Source organism: Bubalus bubalis, chromosome 5 (assembly GCF_019923935.1).
Source record: "Bubalus bubalis isolate 160015118507 breed Murrah chromosome 5, NDDB_SH_1, whole genome shotgun sequence".
In the NCBI taxonomy this organism is placed as follows: domain Eukaryota; kingdom Metazoa; phylum Chordata; class Mammalia; order Artiodactyla; family Bovidae; genus Bubalus; species Bubalus bubalis.
This window is the reverse complement of record NC_059161.1, coordinates 66097554-66117173: the sequence shown is the minus strand read 5'-3', so window position 1 is coordinate 66117173 and position 19620 is coordinate 66097554. Positions and strand designations below refer to the sequence as shown.

Genomic DNA, 19620 nt, shown 5'->3' with positions numbered 1-19620 from the left:
ATATAAATATTTGAGTGTGACTTATATAACATAAACATTAAATTCATTTAAAGATCAATTAATCAAGCAATAGTTAAAGTCATTCAGTCGTGTTCGACTCTTTGCAACCCCGTGGACTCTACAGTCCGTGGAATTCTCCAGACAAGAATACTGGAGGGGGTAGCCTTTCACTTCTCCAGGAGATCTTTTCAACCCAGGGGTGGAACGCAGGTCTCTGTCATTGCAGGCAGATTCTTTACCAGCTGAGCCAAAAGGGAAGCCCAAGAATATTGAAGTGGGTAGCCTATGCCTTCTCCAGCGGATCTTCCCCAACTCAAGAATCAAACCAGGGTCTCCTGCATTACAGGTGGATTCTTTACCAACTGAGCTATCAAGGAACAATTAAACAATAGCCCTGCTTATTATTTAAATAAAATATCCATTAAATTTCCAGAAATATTTTATTTAAAAATAATAATGTTATGCAGATTCGGGAATACCATACTTTTAGACATGGCAATCCAAACTAACATTCTAGATAGAGAGATAATACATAATATGTCATAAATTATCTCTTTTTTCTGAGATCTTTCAGTAACTAAGCATTATCCTATCAGACATATTACTCAAGCATAAATTTTCCGAGAAAAAAAAAAAAACTTGTAAGGTTATCATTTGAACAGGACAAGCAGATTTGAGTAATTTACAGCACCATTAATTTGACATAAATTGTACAGTGGGGTTGAAGAGTTTCATTTTATGGATTGGCTTCAACATCAAGAACCACACCAATTGAACTTCATGCTTTATAAAGCTAAATTATGACTTTTTGGAAATATTTCAGCATTCCATACCAAGAAGAAAATGTGGTATGCCACCACTTCTTTTGTATCTGATGATCTTTCAGTGTTGCTGAGAACTGGAAATTATCCCTTATAATGGATGAAATTGCAAAGTTTAAATATGAGCACATATAATACTAAACTTCATTTTAATTATACAACTTAGCTATGAGGTTCTGACTTATTTCCTATACCTGCTAGTCCTTGTTTCCCACCAACTTGGAACCTCTTGATTTTTGTCCTCTGAAATAGGCATATTGAGCCCCTTGTATACATCTGAGCTCAGTGGAAAATGTGGATGGCGGCTGTAACCCTGTATTGCAGGACTGAGCCTTCCCTCTGCTGTATTTTTCTTGGGCAACTTGAACTCCATAGACTCAGTTCTAATAACTGGGATTCTGTCTTGTTTCTAAGAATGAGTTATAATCTTTACCGTTGTAGTGGTACTTAGCTTACTTCAATGGTTTCTTGTTTTAGTAACTGAACTGATATCCGCGCCCTGCCCTGCCCCCTTCATTTTTAAATCCTACTTCTGGGAAAGTGGCAAACAAGAACCCTCTCTCTGATTTTTAAATCCTACCACTGGCAAAGTGGCAAATGAGGACAAAACTGACTTCAGGTATTTGAAAATATTTTCTTTCTGTGATTCTCCTAACCTCTGGTAAAAGTCAAATTTGAAGTAAACATCTGTATTTGGTGATCAATTTTTACAAGGGAAAGCAGGAGATGTCAGGTTAAAGTGAAGTCAAGTTTTATTAGAAATGTCTTTAAACCTTCCCAACTATAGGAAAGTACCTGTAGACAGGAAAGATCTAGAATCATATGTTAATAGCTATGTTGCAGTTATGTTCATTAAGTATATCCTTAAAGTTATGAAAATATACTACTAAATAGACTTTTTATGAACAGGTAGACATAATTAAAATTAATCATCAAATTTTTAGTTATTATTTAAATCTGGGCTGTAATTTGTTGCTCAGTTGTGTCCAACTCTGTGGTCCCAAGGACTGCAGCCCACCAGGCTCCTCTGTCCTTGGGGATTCTCCAGGCAAGAATACTAGAATGGGTTGTCATTCCTTTTGCCAGAAGATCTTTGCAACCAAGGGATTGGTTGCAAATCCCTGCAATCCACCATTGCAGGTGGATTCTTTGCCAACTGAGCCACCAGGGAAGCTTGCATATTTAGTACAAATTAAAACAGTGCAAATTGATTTGCAGTATAAAGTAAGTCCCCATCCCAGTTTTGAACCTCAGTACCCTGGTTCTCTGTGTCTTCCCTGGTGGCTCAGATGGTAAAGCGTCTGCCTGCAATGCAGGAAACCCAGGTTCGATCCCTGGGTCAGGAAGGTCCCCTGGAGAAGTAAATGGCAACCCACTCCAGTTTTCTTGCCTGGAAAATCCCACGGATGGAGGAGCCTGGTGGGCTCCTGGGGTTGCAAAGAGTTGGACACGACTGAGCGACTTCACTTTCGTTCACCCTGGTTCTCAAGTTTTCATCAGAGGCAACCATAGTTTCAGTTTATATAAGCCTACAATTTGTTTTAGTGGTTGCATGGTTTCCATTACATGTAAAAACACAACTTATTAAACCATTCCTCTGATGTTGGCATTCAAATTCTTTCCAGTCTATATTGATACGAAATACATCTTTGCAAAGTATTTTTGCCCAATATACCTGTAAAATAAATGCTTATATATGGCATTGTTGGTGAAAAATTATATACCTTTAAAATTCTTAAATGGCTTTCAGTGACCTTATCTGTTAGAGTGATGCCTTGGTATTTAAATGCATTTGTCTTTATTACGAGTGAGCTTACAAATCTTGTATTTTCTTTGGCTAAAAAACATAGTTTCATGACTTCTCACACTTTTCACTACCTTTGAGAAACTTCCATGTTTAAAAAGGGAAAGTGATGTTATGAAACTGAAGGTAATGTTTCAAAAAAAGGATAAATTCATAGATTAATATATAAGCTAAGAATGTAAAAAGAAGTATTTTGATGAAAATGCCTAGAGAGAAAAATAGATTTGGTGCTTTTTCCACTCACTCTTTTCACCATCTACTGTCTTTAATTCAAAAGTGGTCATCTAATTACCAAATCCAGGGGCGGCTTCTCAATTTTGTGACAGTGTGGGAGTAGCTAAATGGCATAGGAATTAAAAAGCATGGACTACATTTGAATTATGGTCTGGCCTCTTCAATATCTCATAATTGGACAAATCACTTAAACTCTCTATCTGTATTATTATCTGTAAAATGAAGATAATGATGGTATTTACCATACATATTTTATGTGATAATTCAACTAAATGATGTGTCAAGAAAGCACTTAGTCTAGAGGTTGACACTAAGTAAGTGATGTTTCTATCAATATGATTATTATTGGCATCTTGTCAGCACATCGTAGGGTGCTCTTGACCACACCTCATGGTCCAAATTCATTTTTCCTTTGCGTTTATAGTTAAAGGTACTCGGCTTGGCTCTTTCTTCTCTGGTAACTCTTACAACTTCTTTCCTGATCCTCTTTCATCTTTTTAATGGATATTTCTATTTTTGAAGGTTATCATATTAGATAGAAGATGAATGTTTCCTAGTCACAGTTCTGACCATGCTGTCACTCTGATTACAATTAATTACCAGTAATTAAGAACTGATTTGGAAAGTATTTTTAGTTTTTTTTTTTTTTTTTGGCCTTGACACAGGGCTTGTGGGATCTTAGTTCCCTGACCAGGGATGGAATCCAGTCCTCTGGCACTGAAAGTGTGGAGTTCTAATTACTGGACCAGAAGGAAATTCCTTGATATCTGAAACTTTCCTATGAGCTATCCAAGAGTTAAGGTCCAGGGATATGTTGTACAAAAGAACTCCAAAATAGAACTGAGATGTAGCTTTGAATTGTAGCAACTAAAATATGTATGAAAATGTTACAGGTTAGTTTACCTCTCTAGGAAGCAGCTTTTCCAAAGAAGCTGGAATAAATCAAGGTACATCAACTGGAACTCTCCAAATATGTTGTAGCAGTCAGATTTTTATTATTCTATGGTCATTTGATAGTAATTTGAGGAAATCTGTATACCCATACTTATGTAAATTACTAATTGTAACTGTGTGCTCATGTTGACAACTATTAAAAAGCAAAGATATTACTTTGCCAAAAAGGTCCCTGTAGTCAAGGCTATGGTATTTCTAGTAGTCATGTATGGATATGAGAGCTAGACTGTAAAGAAGGCAGATTGCCAAAGAATTGATGCTTTCGAACTATGGTGCTGAGGACTCTTGAGAATTCCTTGGACAATTCAGTCCAGTTCAGTTCAGTCACTCAGTCGTGTCAGACTCTTTGCAACCCCATGGACTGCAAGACGCCAGGTCTCCCTGTCCATCACCAACTCCTGGAGTTTACTCAAACTCATGTCCATTGAGTCAGTGATATCATCCAAACCATCTCATCCTCTGTCGTCCCCTTTTACTCCCACTTTCAATCATTCCTAGCATTAGGGTCTTTTCAAATGAGTCAGTTTTTTGCATCAGGTGGCCAAACTATTGGAGTTTTAGCTTCAGCATCAGTCCTTCCAATTCATATTCAGGACTGATTTCCTTAGGGATGGACTGGTTGGATCTCCTTTCAGTCCAAGGGACTCTCAAGAGTCTTCTCCAACACAACAGTTCAAAAGCCTCAATTCTTTGGTGCTCAGCCCTCTTTATAGTCCAAATCTCGCATCCATACATGACTACTGGAAAAACCATAGTTTTGACTAGACAGACCTTTATTGGCAAAGTAATGTCTCTACTTTTTAATAAGTTGTTTAGGTTGGTCATACCTTTTTTTCCAAGGAGCAAGCCTCTTTCATTTTTTTTTTATTTCTTTTTTTTATTTTAATTTTTAACTTTACAATATTGTATTGATTTTGCCATATATCAACATGAATTCGCCAAGGGTATACGCATTGCAGACATCGTCTGCAGTGATTTTGGAGTCCCCCAAAATAAAGTCTGTCATTGTTTCCACTGTTTCCCCATCTATTTCCCATGCAGTAATGGGACCAGATGCCACAAGATCTTAGTTTTCTGAATGTTGAGTTATAAGCCAGCTTTTTCACTCTCCTCTTTCACTTTCATGAAAAGGTTCTTTAGTTCTTCTTTGCTTTATGCCATAAGGATGGTGTCATCTGTATATCTGAGATTATTGATATTTCTCCTGGCAATCTTGATTCCAGGTTGTGCTTCATCCAGTCCAGCATTTCTCATGATGTACTCTGCATAGAGGTTAAATAAGCAGAGTTACAATAACAGCTTAACGTACTCCTTTCCCGATTTGGAAGCAGTTTATTGTTCCATGTCCAGTTCTAACTGTTGCTTCTTGACATGCATACTGATTTCTCTGGAAGCATGTCAGGTGGTCTGGTATTCCCATCTATTCCAGAATTTTCCACAGTTTATTGTGATCCACACAGTCAAAGGCTTTGGCATAGTCAGCAAAGCATAAGTGGATGTTTTTCAGGAAATCTGTTGCCTTTTCTATGATCCAACAGACATTGGCAATTTGATCTCTGGTACCTCTGCCTTTTCTAAATCCAGCTTGACCATCTGGAAATTCTTGGTTCATGTACTGAAGCCAGGCTTTTAGAATTTTGAGCATTATTTTGCTAGCATGTGAGATGAGTGACATTGTGTGATAGTTTGAGAATTTTTTGGTATTGCTTTTCTTTGGGATTGGAATGAAAACTGACCTTTTCCAGTCCTGTGGCCACTGCTGAGTTTTCCAAATTTGTTAGCATATTGCGTGTAACACTTTCACAGCATCTTCTTTCAGGATTTGAAATAGCTCAACTGGAATTCCATCACCTCCACTAGCTTTGTTCCTAGTGATGCTTCCTAAGGCCCACTTGACTTCACATTCCAGGATGTCTGGCTCTAGGTGAGTGATCACACCATTGTGATTATCTGGATCATGAAGATATATATATATATATATATATATATATATATAGATATAGATATAGATATTTTGTGTGTGTGTGTATAGTTCTTCTGTATTCTTGTATTCTTGTAAGAATTCTAGTGTATTCTTGCCACCTCTTCCTAATATCTTCTGCTCCTCTTAGGTCCATACCATTTCTGTCATTTATGGTGCCCATCTTTGCATGAAATGTTCCTTTGGTATCTCCAATTTTCTTGAAGAGATCTCTAGTCTTTCCCATTCTGCTGTTTTCCTCTATATATTTGCATTGATCACTGAGGAAGACTTTCTTATCTCTCCTTGTTATTCTTTGGAACTCTGTATTCAAATGGATATACCTTTCCTTTTCTCCTTTGCCTTTCACTTCTCTTCTTTTCATAGCTATTTGTAAGACCTCCTTAGACAATCATGTTGCCTTTTTGCATTTCTTTTTCTTGTGGATGGTCTTGATCACTAACTCCTGTACAATATCACGAACCTCTGTCCATAGTTCTCCAGGCACTCTGTCTCTCAGATCTAATCACTTGAATCTGTTTGTTACTTCCACTGTATAAGGGATTTAATTTAGGTCATACTGTGGTGTTGGAGAAGACTTTTGAGAGTCCCTTGGACTGCAAGGAGATCCAACCAGTCCATTCTAAAGGAGATCAGTCATGGGTGTTCTTTGGAAGGACTGATGCTAAAGCTGAAACTCCAATACTTTGGCCACCTCATGTGAATATTTGACTCATTGGAAAAGACTCTGATGCTGGGAGGGATTGGGGGCAGGAGGAGAAGGGGACGACAGAGGATGAGATGGCTGGATGGCATCACCAACTCGATGGACATGAGTTTGAGTGAACTTGGGAGTTGGTGATGGACAGGGAGGCCTGCATGCTGCAATTCATGGGGTCGCAAAGAGTCGGACACGACTGAGCGACTGAACTGAACTGAACTGAATGGTCTAGTGGTTTTCCCTGCTTTTTTGGACAGAAAGGAGCTCAAACCAATGAATCCTAAAGGCAATCATCCGTGAATACTCATTTGAAGGACTTATGCTGAAGCTTCAATACTTTGGCCACCTGATATGAGCAGCAAACTTCTTGGAAAAGATTCTGATGCAGAGAAAGATTGAAAGCAGAAGGAGAGAAGGGTGACAGAGGATGAGGTGGTTGAATGGCATCATTGATTCAATGGACATGAACTTGGGCAAATTCCAGGAAATGGTGGAGGACAGGAAGGCCTAGCATACTGCAGTCCATGGGGTCACAAAGAGTCAGACATGACAGTAGCTGAACAACAATAATTTGATTGACCACTGTTTTGATGATGATGAATTTAGTAACAGATTTGTTAATATATAGAGAAAATTAAATGATAGTAAGCAATTACATAGGAGATATGATATTTTAAAATTATATGAAAACTTACTTCAGGATGCCTGTTATCAACACATCTGGGCTGTTGTACTGTTTCTCCCTATTAGTGTGGCAATGAAATACGTGCATTGTCTAATGACACCTTTCTTGTTCCTGTTTCTACTGCTGTCTCTTTTCAGTGTACTCTTAAATTAGCATCCAGAAAGATTCTGTTAACATAGAAGGGAGATTAAGTCATTCATTGGCTACAGTGTCTCCAAAATTTCCCATCATACTCAAAACAGAAATTAAAACTAGTTCATTGATGTATGAGTATTAAGATGGTCACAAATCACTTTTCCTACTGTTCCCCACTTACTGAGCGCCAGTTCTCTTTGCCTTCTTGCTTTTCCTAGGACTGTATCAGGCAAATTACTTTAGGGCTTTTGCATGTTCTGTTTCTTTCCTGGAATACTCTTTGACCAGATGCTCACACAGCTCATTTCCTACTTTCTCTTGTGAAGTTTTTTCACTGAAGCATTTTCACCTTTTCAGTAAACTCTTCCTGATTAGTTTACTTACATTTGGTACCATTTCAAACCTCTGTACAACTCTTCCATGGCTCATTTTTCTCAATAGCTTATCACTGGTCTTTCCCATTGGTAATACAAGGTCCCATGTTTGAATCAAATCTCTGTGAATGGTAGGTATTCTTTTCTAGTTTTTTACTGGTATACTATGTCAGAAACTTAGTATACTATGCCCCCTGTTGTAGGCTGTTAATACTAATTAAATGGGTAAATGTAAAGTAGCTAAAGAAATGTTTAACCTACAGCAAGTAGTTAATATGTTTTTTTCTTATTATTTTTAGAATAAGATTAAAAAGTTGACATTGAACAGACTTTGTGAACTTGAATCTATGGTCTGAGTCTTTATTTTAGCAAGCATTCATTGGGAACCCATTGGAATGTTTTAAACTGTGCTTTCAAGAGTTTTATTTGGAAAAGACTGAGCTTTAGAATACAGTGCATATACTTAGGGAGAACACAGTGTATGGTATGGTAAAATATTAAGGTTCGCAGGTTTAAGGTAGTGGCAAAAGTAAAGGAAATATACCAGGGATGGTATCTTTCAGAGGAGGGATTGATATATTTGGGAGTAAAGAAAAGAAGTACACAACTTAGCCAAGGTTATTATGATGATAATGATGTAATTAAAAACAGTAGAGACTGAAATGGAAAGTATATTTAATACCTTGGTAATGAATTTAATATAAAAAGACATCAAGTGGACTGCTGGCTACTATTTTAAAAAGAAATAAGCACTGGGGAGATTGTGGAGAAATCAGAACTCTTGTATACTGTCAGTGGGAATGTAAAATGGTAGAGCAGCTATGTAAAACTGTATGAACATTTTTCAAAAAATCAAAAATAGAACTACCAACTGATCTAGGAATCCCACTTCTGAGTATATATCCAAAAGAATCAGAATCATGATCTCTAAGAGTTATCTACATGCTCAGGTTCATTGCAGCATTATTCTCAATAGCCAAGCTAGAGAAACAACCCAAAGTACCCATTGACAAGTGGATAAATAAAAAAAATATGCACAATGGATATGACTCAGCCTTAAAAAATGAAGAAAATCCTACCACTTGTGACAACACAGAGGATGTTGTCATCATGCTAAGTAAAAGAAGTCAGTTACTGAAGGACAAATTGCACATGAATTCACCTACATGAGTCATCTAAAACAGTCAACCTCATGGAAGCAGAGAATACTATAGTGATTGTCAAGGGCTCAGAGTAGGGGAAATGAGATACTGTTATTCAGTGGATGTCAAGTTTTGATTATGCAAGATGAACAAGTTCTAGAAATCTGCTGTACAACATGGGGCCTGTAGTTAACAATATAGTGATGCCATTTCAGAGTTTATTAAGAGGGACTAATTTCATGGTAAGTGTTCTGACCACAAAACACAGAAGCAACGCATGTATATGGAATCTAGAAAGATGATGCAGATGAATCTATTTGCGAAGTAGAAATAGAGATGCAGGCAAAGATAATGGACATGTGGACACAGGGCGGGAGGGGAAGGGTGGGACAAATCGGGTGTAGCATTGACATATATACATGCTACCCCACTCCAGTATTCTTGCCTGGAAAATCCCATGGATGGAAGAGCCTGGTAGGCTGCAGTCCATGGGGTCGCTAGGAGTTGGGCACGACTGAGCGACTTCACTTTCACTTTTCACTTTCATGCCTTGGAGAAGGAAATGGCAACCCACTCCAGTATTCTTGCCTGGAGAATCCCGGGGACAGAGGAGCCTAGTGGGCTGCAGTCTATAGGGTTGCACAGAGTCGGACACGACTGAAGAGACTTAGCAGCAGCAGCATGTGTAAAATAGATATTATTGGTAAGCTGCTGTATATCACAGCGAGCTCAGCTTGGTGCTTTGTGATGACCTTGTGGGGTGGGAGGGAGGCTCAAGAAGGAGGGGATATATGTATACATGTAATTGATACACTTTGTTTTATAGCAGAAACTAACACAACATTGTAAAGCAATTACACTCCAATAATTAAAAGCAACAACAACAACAACATGCTGTACACCTTAAATAAAAGCGCGGAAACAAAATAAAAAACCAAAGGACACAATAGGTTCTGGGAGGTGTTGGATACATCTGCTATATTGATTGTGGAGATGATATCATGGATGTATGTTTTATGTTCAAACTCATCAAATTGTGAAGATTAAATATGTGCAGTTCTTTTTATATAAATCATACTTCAATATAGCTCTTCTAAAAAATGAATGAACAGAAGACATATTTCAGACATGTGCAAGAAGCACTGCAGAGTCAAGAAGAGAAAGTGGGATAAAGTGAAATGAAGTGAAGTGAAGTTGCTCAGTCATGTCCAACTCTTTGCGACCCCATGGACGGTAGCTACCAGGGGATAAAGTTAACTGAGACATTTTTTTTTTTTAGCAGAGGACAGCATTAGTATGTTTTTTGACTGTGAGGGTTAATAGTGGAGAGGATGTGATAGAATTAGAAGGCATCCTTTTCCTGAATGAAAAACCCCAAAATTCCCATTCATAATACTTTTTACTATCAATAGACATATTGACTTTCTATTGGCTTAAAACAACACAGTTGATTACCTTATAGTTCTGGAGTCAGACATCTAAGATGGGTTAGAAGGCTACAATTTTTGCTTAAGGCTCTAAGGGAAAAGCTTTCACTTACTGCTCCTTTTTATAATGATATGTACATATTTTGCACCTTCATTAATTTGAAAATAATCATTAGCTTTAACAAAGTAATCTACCTACTTTGTTAATGAAACTATTTTATAAATGCTATTTAAATTCAACTATTCATTATAATATATCATAGAGAGTGATTCTTGTTGAAAGGAGGGCTGCAGATTAATTTTGCTTGTATGATTTATTTCTTCATATGTACAACAGGTTTTATTTTTAGCATTCTGTGTTAATACAAAATGGGGGCACACAAACAGAGTAATTTAAATAACTTGAAATTTAGAAGACTTTGCTATTTTTATAAGCATTTCTAATTACTTTTTTTTTCTCCATATAAAGTTGACAAAAAGCACATTGCCAAACCAGCGAACACATTACTGTGGCTCACAGCATTTAAAAGCATGTCTAGTTGTTCACATCCATGTTTGAAGGTAGAGATGTGTTTTCTAAGCTCATCTGAAAATGTATTCTGTGTAATAATTCCTTTGATTTTAAGAGTCTAACATTTTAAAGCTAGAAACAGAAGAGTAAACAAACACGTAGACCAAACGTAGAGACAAGGGAACACAGTGTTAGGAAGCTGACCATTTACATGACACTCTCCTAGGTTGCAAGTAGTATTGTGGATATTTTATATTTTCTTTTAATTTTCACACTAATCCCTGAAATAACTTTTTAGATCTCCCTCCCCAAAATAGGTATTCGAGAAAGTTAATAACCTGCTTATAACGTAATACTCTAAATGCTCATTCAGAACTCAACATTATGTGGCCTTTAGCACAATAGTCTATTTTTTATTAGTAAATTAATTACTACGTGGATAATTTTAAGCTAATGAAAACAATAAAGAAAGCAAAGTGATTTGACTGTCTGGAACTAGGCTAGGTAGGTAAATTATAAGAATTCTATAAGGTTACCACAGAGAGACAACCAAATTTAACTTTCGGTGTGTTTTCATCCTGTATTTTTACTGAGGATATATTGCACAATTGAGATTATGTGTTTCTCTTACTTTTAAAAAATTTTATGTTTTAAACACTTCTATTATTATTACATTTTTATAGTAGTTGTATTTAATAAATATATTCAATTTAATTAGGTCACATGCTCTCTTATAAAGTATAAGAAGGTAAAATGATAGAAAGGGGCTTCCACAATGGCTCAGTGAGTCAAGAATCTGCCTGCAATGCAGGAAACACAGGAAACACAGGTTCAATCCCTGGTCAGGGAAGACCTCCTAGAGCAGGAAACGGTAACCCACTCTAGTATTCTTGCGTAGGAAATCTCATGGACAGAGGATCCTGGCGGGCTACAGTCCATAGTGTTGCAAAGACTCAGATATGACTGAGATAGAGAGAGATGAAAATGATAGAAACTATACTATATGAAATAAAATTGCATGCAAATTATACATTAATGTTGCTATAGCAACACTGTTACTAATATAATTTTATGAGTTACATGGTGTTAAGTTGAGACTGAGAATGTTTTACTTCTTCCTTCAGAAATAATCCTAAAAATTATCCTCTGGATAATTTTCAAACTAAAGGATACGAATAAACATTTATAATCTTCAGATTATGTTGTAATAGTCATGGCATGTGTGCTTCATTTTTGAAACTTCATGTTGTACATATCAAAATATAACTGCACAGCTTTTTTGCAATAGTGACATTGCATATGCCAATGCATTTAAATTTTTGCTGATTAAAAATAAAATGCTGGGCTTTTCATTATTTATTGGCTTATCATGAAAGTCAAATTTATTGGCTTCCTGTTGAAATGAATACTGTTAGAGAGGAAGATTTTATTGCAATAATTTTGTTTGAGCCATTTACCTTTCAGAAAGGCACAAATCAACATTGTTGGGGCTAATGGTTATTGATTTGGAAATAATTCTAACAAGTATGGTTCTTTAAATTCAAGTAAAGGTTTTGCCAACTTAGCTGTTGTACAGCGTTGCACATCGCCTGAACCTCTTTTTGTACTTTATCTGGTTTATAGTTCATATTTCCAGTACAAAGGTGAAAAGTTAAAATGTTAATCTTTTTCATACTGTGCACTTATGCCTTATTAAGTATGTTGTTGCTGATTTCATGATAGAGAAGTTGCTGTTATTTGCAAGTTAAAGACAAACTTTGATAAAAGTAATTTGATCCTCACTTTCTCAGCTCTATCAACACACTGTCATATTTCTCAATTGTTTAAATAAATTGGTTATTGGAAATTGAAGATGTAAAAGCCTTATTCAGTTATTTTTAGGACCTGTTTTAGGCTTATTTTGAGATAATATCTATTTATTTGCTAACATCTATTAAATTTTTAAGTCATTGTTATTGCCTTGATACTGTTAATTCACTGAAGTTCAGAAACTTTTCATGCCATTAAGAATTTCTTCCATCTAAGTTTTTAAATTATTTTCTGTGTGTGAAAACTGTTCTACAGCACATCTGATTCATATACCTCATATTCTTTTTCTGACCTTCAAGCTATCACCTTGCTGCTCCTTATTTTAAACTTTTTTCTTTTCCATTCTAAGATACATTTCTCAATATTTTCCTCCATGTCCTGATACAGTTATGTGAACTGTCAGTTCTGTTTGTGTTTCCTTTTCATCTGATTTTTATTTTATTATTGCAATTCTAGTCCCCTTGAAGTCCTCCCTTCTCCCATCCATCTTCCCCTTAATCACATCTGTTTCTCTCTCTGGCTTCTTTTCTCCCAGGAGTGCTCTTTTAAAGAGTCCATGTCATCTTGCATACTTCTTTGATATTGCTGGCACAGTACTGAAATTTCCTTCTTGTGTTAGAAAGAAACACCCTGTATAAGGATGACTTTCTAAAGCTCACATCCTTGAAGCTTCTGGATTTAGTTTTCCTTGATCTGTGATATATTATACAGCTCCTCTATCATTTTCACATGGCGAATCTTTAAGTTCTAAAAAGACTGGATGCTTACAGATATTTCTACCATACATGCTGTAGCCGTTCCTTTCTCATATGTACAGCAAGAAGGTAGTCTATTTTGCAGATTTTCTAGAACAAATTTTCTCTCAGTCATTTCTTAGTGGTGCAGAGTTGGCATGTTATCATAAGCCATCGAATGGTTCCTTGACAATCTGAATTAAAAATATGTGTGACTCTCTAAAGTCCCTAAATAATGTAATTTTTACTGAGGTATAATTAGCATATAACATTATATTGACTTCAGGTACACAACAGCATGATTCACCAGGATAAGTCCAGTTAACCCCCATTGCCATACATAATAATTGCATTTTTTTCTTGTGTAGAGGACTTTTAAAATGTACTCTTCTTAGCAACTTTTAAATATATGATACAGTTGTGGTGGCGTTAGTGGTAAAGAACCTGCTTGTCAATTCAGAGATGTAAGAGATGTGAGTTTGATTCCTGGGTCGGGAAGACCCACTGGAGGAGGAAATGGCAACCCACTCCATAATTCTTGGCAAAGAGTTGGGCACAGCTGAAGTGACTTAGCATGTATGAAGACATTCTAAATTATAGTCACCATGCTCTGCATTATTTCCTTCAGACTTATTTATTTTATAATTGGAAATGTGTACCTTTTGACTTCCTTCTCTCATTTTGCCCCCAGTCGTCCAGCCCTCTAGAAATTATCAGCCTATTTTCTGTATCTATGAGTTTGGCTTTGTTTGTCTTTTACATTCCACATATAAATGAAATCACATATGACACTTGTCTTCCTCTGCCTTCAGAGTTATCCATGTTGTTTCAAATGACAAGATTTTATTCTTTTTACAGTTGAATAATATCCCATTGCATGTCTGTTTCATGTCTTTTTATCCAGTCATCTATTGATGGATACTTAGAACAACAGGGAAAGGACTGTGTCTTCAGTATGTGGGGTTGGGAAAATTGGATAGTCACATACAAAAGAAAGTCATACTACACATAAAAATTAACTCAAATGGAGTAAAGACTTGAATGTAAGACCTCTAATAATACAATTCTGACAATATTGATCCCCTACTCTCCCTGACTATATTGTTCTTCATACAAAAACTCTGCCTCCCATTTTAAAATGCTCTTTTGCCAACATCAGTTTGTTTTCTAAACTATGATATCTCTGAATGGATATAGAAAGACTAGGAAATGGCAGTACTTATGATTTTGAGTGGCTAGAAAATAATAACCATTAATGTATTTTGTGTTGGCCTCAATACTTTGGCTGTGTAACAGCACATCCCAGAATACAGTGACTATCTACAGCACAATTTAAGATCAAGTTTAAGACTCAAGTATGTTACATGTACGCATGTTGTCTTTCATGGAAAAAAGCAGGAGCCACATATGTAAAATCTGTAATAAACTAGATTTATTTATCTGGATTTATAATCCAAACAATAGATTTCACTATACCTACTAAAAAAATGAAAATGCTGTATATGGAATGCTTACCAAATAAGAAGCTAAATATAACAATATTCAGGGTGCAGATCTATAAAAGGACAGGTTGTGAGCAACACTGAAACTAGGTTAACACAAACTGACTCCACATTGTTCAAAATTGGATGACAGTAATACAAATTTATAGAATTATTTTTAGAGACAGATGAAAACTGCAATAATAATAGTAATAAATAAAACCTTTATGTCTGGCACAAGTGGCAGGAGCTGTATGTGCATATGCTTTGTTTCTTGGTTGGAAAAGTTGAGAGCAATACATGAATTCAAAAGTTTGACAAGTTCATTCATCAATAGGAAAATATCAAAAGACAATATTTCATTCTTTTTTAATGATTTTATCTTTAAAATGTTTTAAGTTATGTTGTATTGGATGCATAAATATAAAGTATAAATACAACTTAAGTTGAAAGAATTGGCAATATTTTTCTTGTCAACTTACCAAATATGTAAAAGTACAATAAATTTTTGCATGGTAAGAGTCATTGATCTATCTGATGCCAGTTCATAATATTTATGGAGGGAAAATTTTACACTATTATATAGAAAATTTAAATATTTATAATGTTTGGTCAGTGCTCTGTCTGACTTTAGGCTAAATGAATAAACAGAGAACTCAAGTCAAGGCAGTGAATTTAGATGCCTTAGCAAAATGCTGGTCTTACTACAGAAATGTGGAATAATTTGTCGATTTTGTTGATGACAGTGAATTGAAACAAACATTCCCACTGTAAAAGGGAAAAATTCAGCATTCAGAAATGAAGAGGTCAACCCCCATACAAGAGTATGAAGCAACATTTAACCCATTGTGACTAGATTTGGTGCTCTAAGGACACCCCATCCAGGGTCGTGATGCCTCAGATCCCACCCTTCAGGGAGCTGGAACTGACCAAAGCGTAAAGAGTTGCTCATCTGAAAAACCAATATGATGGGCTGCTGCTGCTGCTGCTAAGTCGCTTCAGTTGTGTCCGACTCTGTGCGACCCCAGAGACGGCAGCTCACCAGGCTCCGCTGTCCCTGGGATTCTCCAGGCAAGAACACTGGAGTGGGTTGCCATTTCCTTCTCCAATGCATGAAAGCGAAAAGTTAAAGTGAAATCGCTCAGTCATGTCCGACTCTTAGTGATCCCACGGACTGCAGCCTACCAGGGTCCTCCATCCATGAGATTTTCCAGGCAAGAGTACTGGAGTGGGGTGCCATTGCCTTCTCCGATATGATGGGCTAGTGGTCTAGAAAATCTCCTTCTCTCCCTTCCAGAAAGAAGACAATAGAAACGTGCTGCCTACCTGAGCCACAGTTGAAAATTGGTCACTTTTCCAAAGCCATATTAAAAATCTCTAATGAATGTTTCAAAACACAAAGTAATACATTGAAAAGGGTAATGCTCTAGTATTTTAAGTTTTTTCATGAGTTAGTTTTTACAAATGATGTATGTCAAAAAGATTTTTAATATCAAAAGCTATTTGTCAAAAATTGCAAACCTAAAATACAAACTTAACTAAAATTACTCAAAATGCTCTTTAGATTTTGAATGAGTTTCAAGAATTTAAATTAATTCTTTCCTGCATCCCACTTCCCCAGCACTGGACTTCAGCTCTTATTACTGAAGACTAGACTTAGAATATGTGATATTTATGGTGGGGTATAAATCACTCATAAATTCTAGAAATCCTGCAAGTGCTCTGGTTTTCACTGTGTTTCTAGTCGCCGATCATATCAGGGAATGTTTACAGTGAATTTGCAGCATGTGTTCTGAATGTGTCATTTTTCATGTTGATTCCTCCACAGCAGGTGTCATTTTTCAGTGACAGTTAGTTTTATGGTTTCTGAAGGCTTAAATAATTTAATAATATAGGATCTAATTTTCCGGTGCCTTTTCTGAGATTCATAAAGAATCTGAGCAATATGATCTTCCAGTTATAGATTATTTAATATATTCAAAATGTATCCATCTCTATACTGACAATCACTTGTTAACTTGATTTGGAGAAGAGCAAAAGCACACATTCACTTATATCACCCTGGTCACAATTAAGGTTTGCATGCATAGTTCTAAACACTTCGCACATTGTCTTAATTAATTCTCAGATTACACCATGGGTTACGTACCGCTATGATGTTCACTGTGCAGATTAGAAGGCTCAGATGTAAAAATGTTAACTAACTCACCCCAGGCCACAGGAATTATCAGGGCTGGGACATAAATCCAGTTATCTGATAAGATGTCAGGGCTACTTTGGGAAATGTGGACAGGAAAATTGGTGCTGGATAGATAATTCATTGAGTAGTCAGAAAGAGATAAAGGGCAAAATGGCTTCTAAAATTGGGAAGAATAAGGAAATCATGTAGAAAACCTCCGTGAAAAAAACACAAATGAGTAACAAAAGTAGGAACTGGGACTTTATGGAATTTAACATTGGGGACTTTATGTTAAACACTGCATTGTCATGACCACTTTTGACTCTTTCACAAACTGTACCTTGTGCGTTTTTCAGATGAGGAAACTGAAGCTCAGGGAAGTTAAACAATTTGTCTGAGGACTCTGAATGTATTGATACTACTGCCAGGATTAAATCTACATACTGTGGGATTGACATATATAAAATAGACAGCTATATATTGCTATATATAAAATATATATAGCACATTGCTATATATAAAATAGATAGCTAATAAGAACCCACTGTATAGCACAGGAAACTCTACTCAATATTCTGTAATGACCTATATGGGAATAGAATGTTTAAAAGAGTGGATACATATGTATATGTATATGTATGTATATGTATATATATACATATACACATATATGTATATGTATGTATATATATATATATACATATAACTGATTTACTTTTCTGTAGATCAGAAACTAACACAGCATTGTAAATCAACTATTTCAAATTATAAGTAATTACAAAACTCTACATATTGTGTTAGTGACTATATGTCTATAAAAAGTTCTCAAAAATTATGCATTTTTAAAAAGAGTATAATAGCTATTGTTTGTAAGTCTGAGTAACATATCTTGTAGTTGATTCTTACTTTTTAAAAATTTCACTACTTTGGACTCAGAATTGGTGATTATGATGGTAGTACTTTCTTTTCTTGAAACTAATTTAATTCTGTGTGTGTCTGAAGATTCAGTTTAATTACCATTGTGTGGAATTTTGGATTAATCTGATACTTTATGCTCAGAAATGACATCTAAATGTTAGCTCAAGTTTTAGAAACAACTTTTTAAAATTATTAAATCTTTTGTCTTTTAAACAATCAATATTTTTTCTTGAATGACTTTAGCATTTGCTTTGTAATGGAATTCCATATTTTATTATATTTAAGCAAGCTAGAAACATCTCTCATTTTGATTATTGGAAAACTGAACTTTTTTTTATGATTGTAAATCTATCAGTATCTAAGATGCTAAAGATGACATTACTTAAAAAACGTTCTGCATATTTATATCAGCACCTTAGATTTTACTGTCTTTAACACTTTACATGGTTCAAACCTAAAAGTCAAGATACCATTGAATAAATAAAAAGCTAAATGTTTAGGTGGTTTATTTCTCCAATTATGAAATCTAAAGTTATCTGCATTATTTTTGACATAAAAACCAAAACAAGGAGAAAAATTAGGCATAGATTCTGAAAATTTATGTTCTCCAAATTCTACAAACCACATACACACACAAACTTTTGTTCTGAGTCTTCATATGTTTATTAAATCATAAAAGCAAAGACATAAAAACTTACAAAATTTTAGATAAATGCTGTCGTAAGCAACTTATATTTTTTTTAAATGCAGTAATGTGCATATTCTGATTTAAATGAAGAACAAGTTGTTTTTGTGGTTAACACGTGAAGACATGATAAAAATGTGTATATTTTAAAAAATGTCTTAGAACCATTATATCGTTATTCAAAAGTTTTATGTGACTATTCTAAGAAATATTACCTTTAATAGTTTAGTGTATAAAATGATAACCGAATTACACAGTAAGAAAATTCTTGTTGAACCAACTTTATAAAATAATACTCGTGTTTAAAAAGTATTTTCATGACACTTACCAAGAAAGTGATAGTTGTTCAGTCCTGTCCGACTCTTTGCGATCCCATGGACTCTACAGTCCATGGAGAATTCTCCAGGCGAGAATACTGGAGTGGGTAGCCTTTCCCTTCTCCAGGGGATCTTCCCAACCCAGTGATTAAACCCAGGTCTCCTGCATTGCAGGAAGATTCTTTACCAGCTGAGCCACAAGGGAAGCCCAAAATACTGGAGTGGGTAGCCTATCCCTTCTCCAGTGGGTCTTCCAACCCAGGAAGCAAACCAGGGTCTTCTGCATTGCAGGTGGATTCGTTACCAACTGAGCTATCAGGGAATCCCCCACTTATCATGACTTTCCATTCTTTCTAATATTTTCCAGATAAAATATTTAAATAAATGTTATTTAAAGTGCCAATATTCACATAACCACATTGCCATGCTTTATTCTTAAGTTCTTAAATAACAAACAATATATTAAAATAAAATATAGACCACTATAAATAAGTATATATGTATATTGAAAGCCTCTTCATCTACTCTTATTATGTGGCTCAGTTGGTAAAGAATCCGCCTGCAATATAGGAGAGCTAGGTTCAAACCCTGGGTTGGGAAGATCCCCTGGAGAAGGAAATGGCAACCACTCCAGTATACTTGCCTGGAGAATCCCACGGGCAGAGCAGCCTGGCGGGCTACAGTCCATGACATCAAAAAGAGTTGGCCACAACTTAGCTACTAAAGCAC

The 19620-nt window shown here is 35.7% G+C and overlaps 1 protein-coding gene and 1 non-coding gene across 5 annotated transcripts in view; both read left to right on the top strand.

Annotated features, from left to right (window-relative positions):
• The window catches only part of BRINP3 (BMP/retinoic acid inducible neural specific 3), a 482278-nt gene that overhangs the window by 51926 nt on the left and 410732 nt on the right, over positions 1-19620 (top strand). The gene's annotated exons all lie outside the window — the stretch shown is intronic.
• TRNAC-GCA lies at positions 2096-2168 on the top strand. Its single transcript has one exon. It is a non-coding gene; the product is annotated as a tRNA-Cys (tRNA).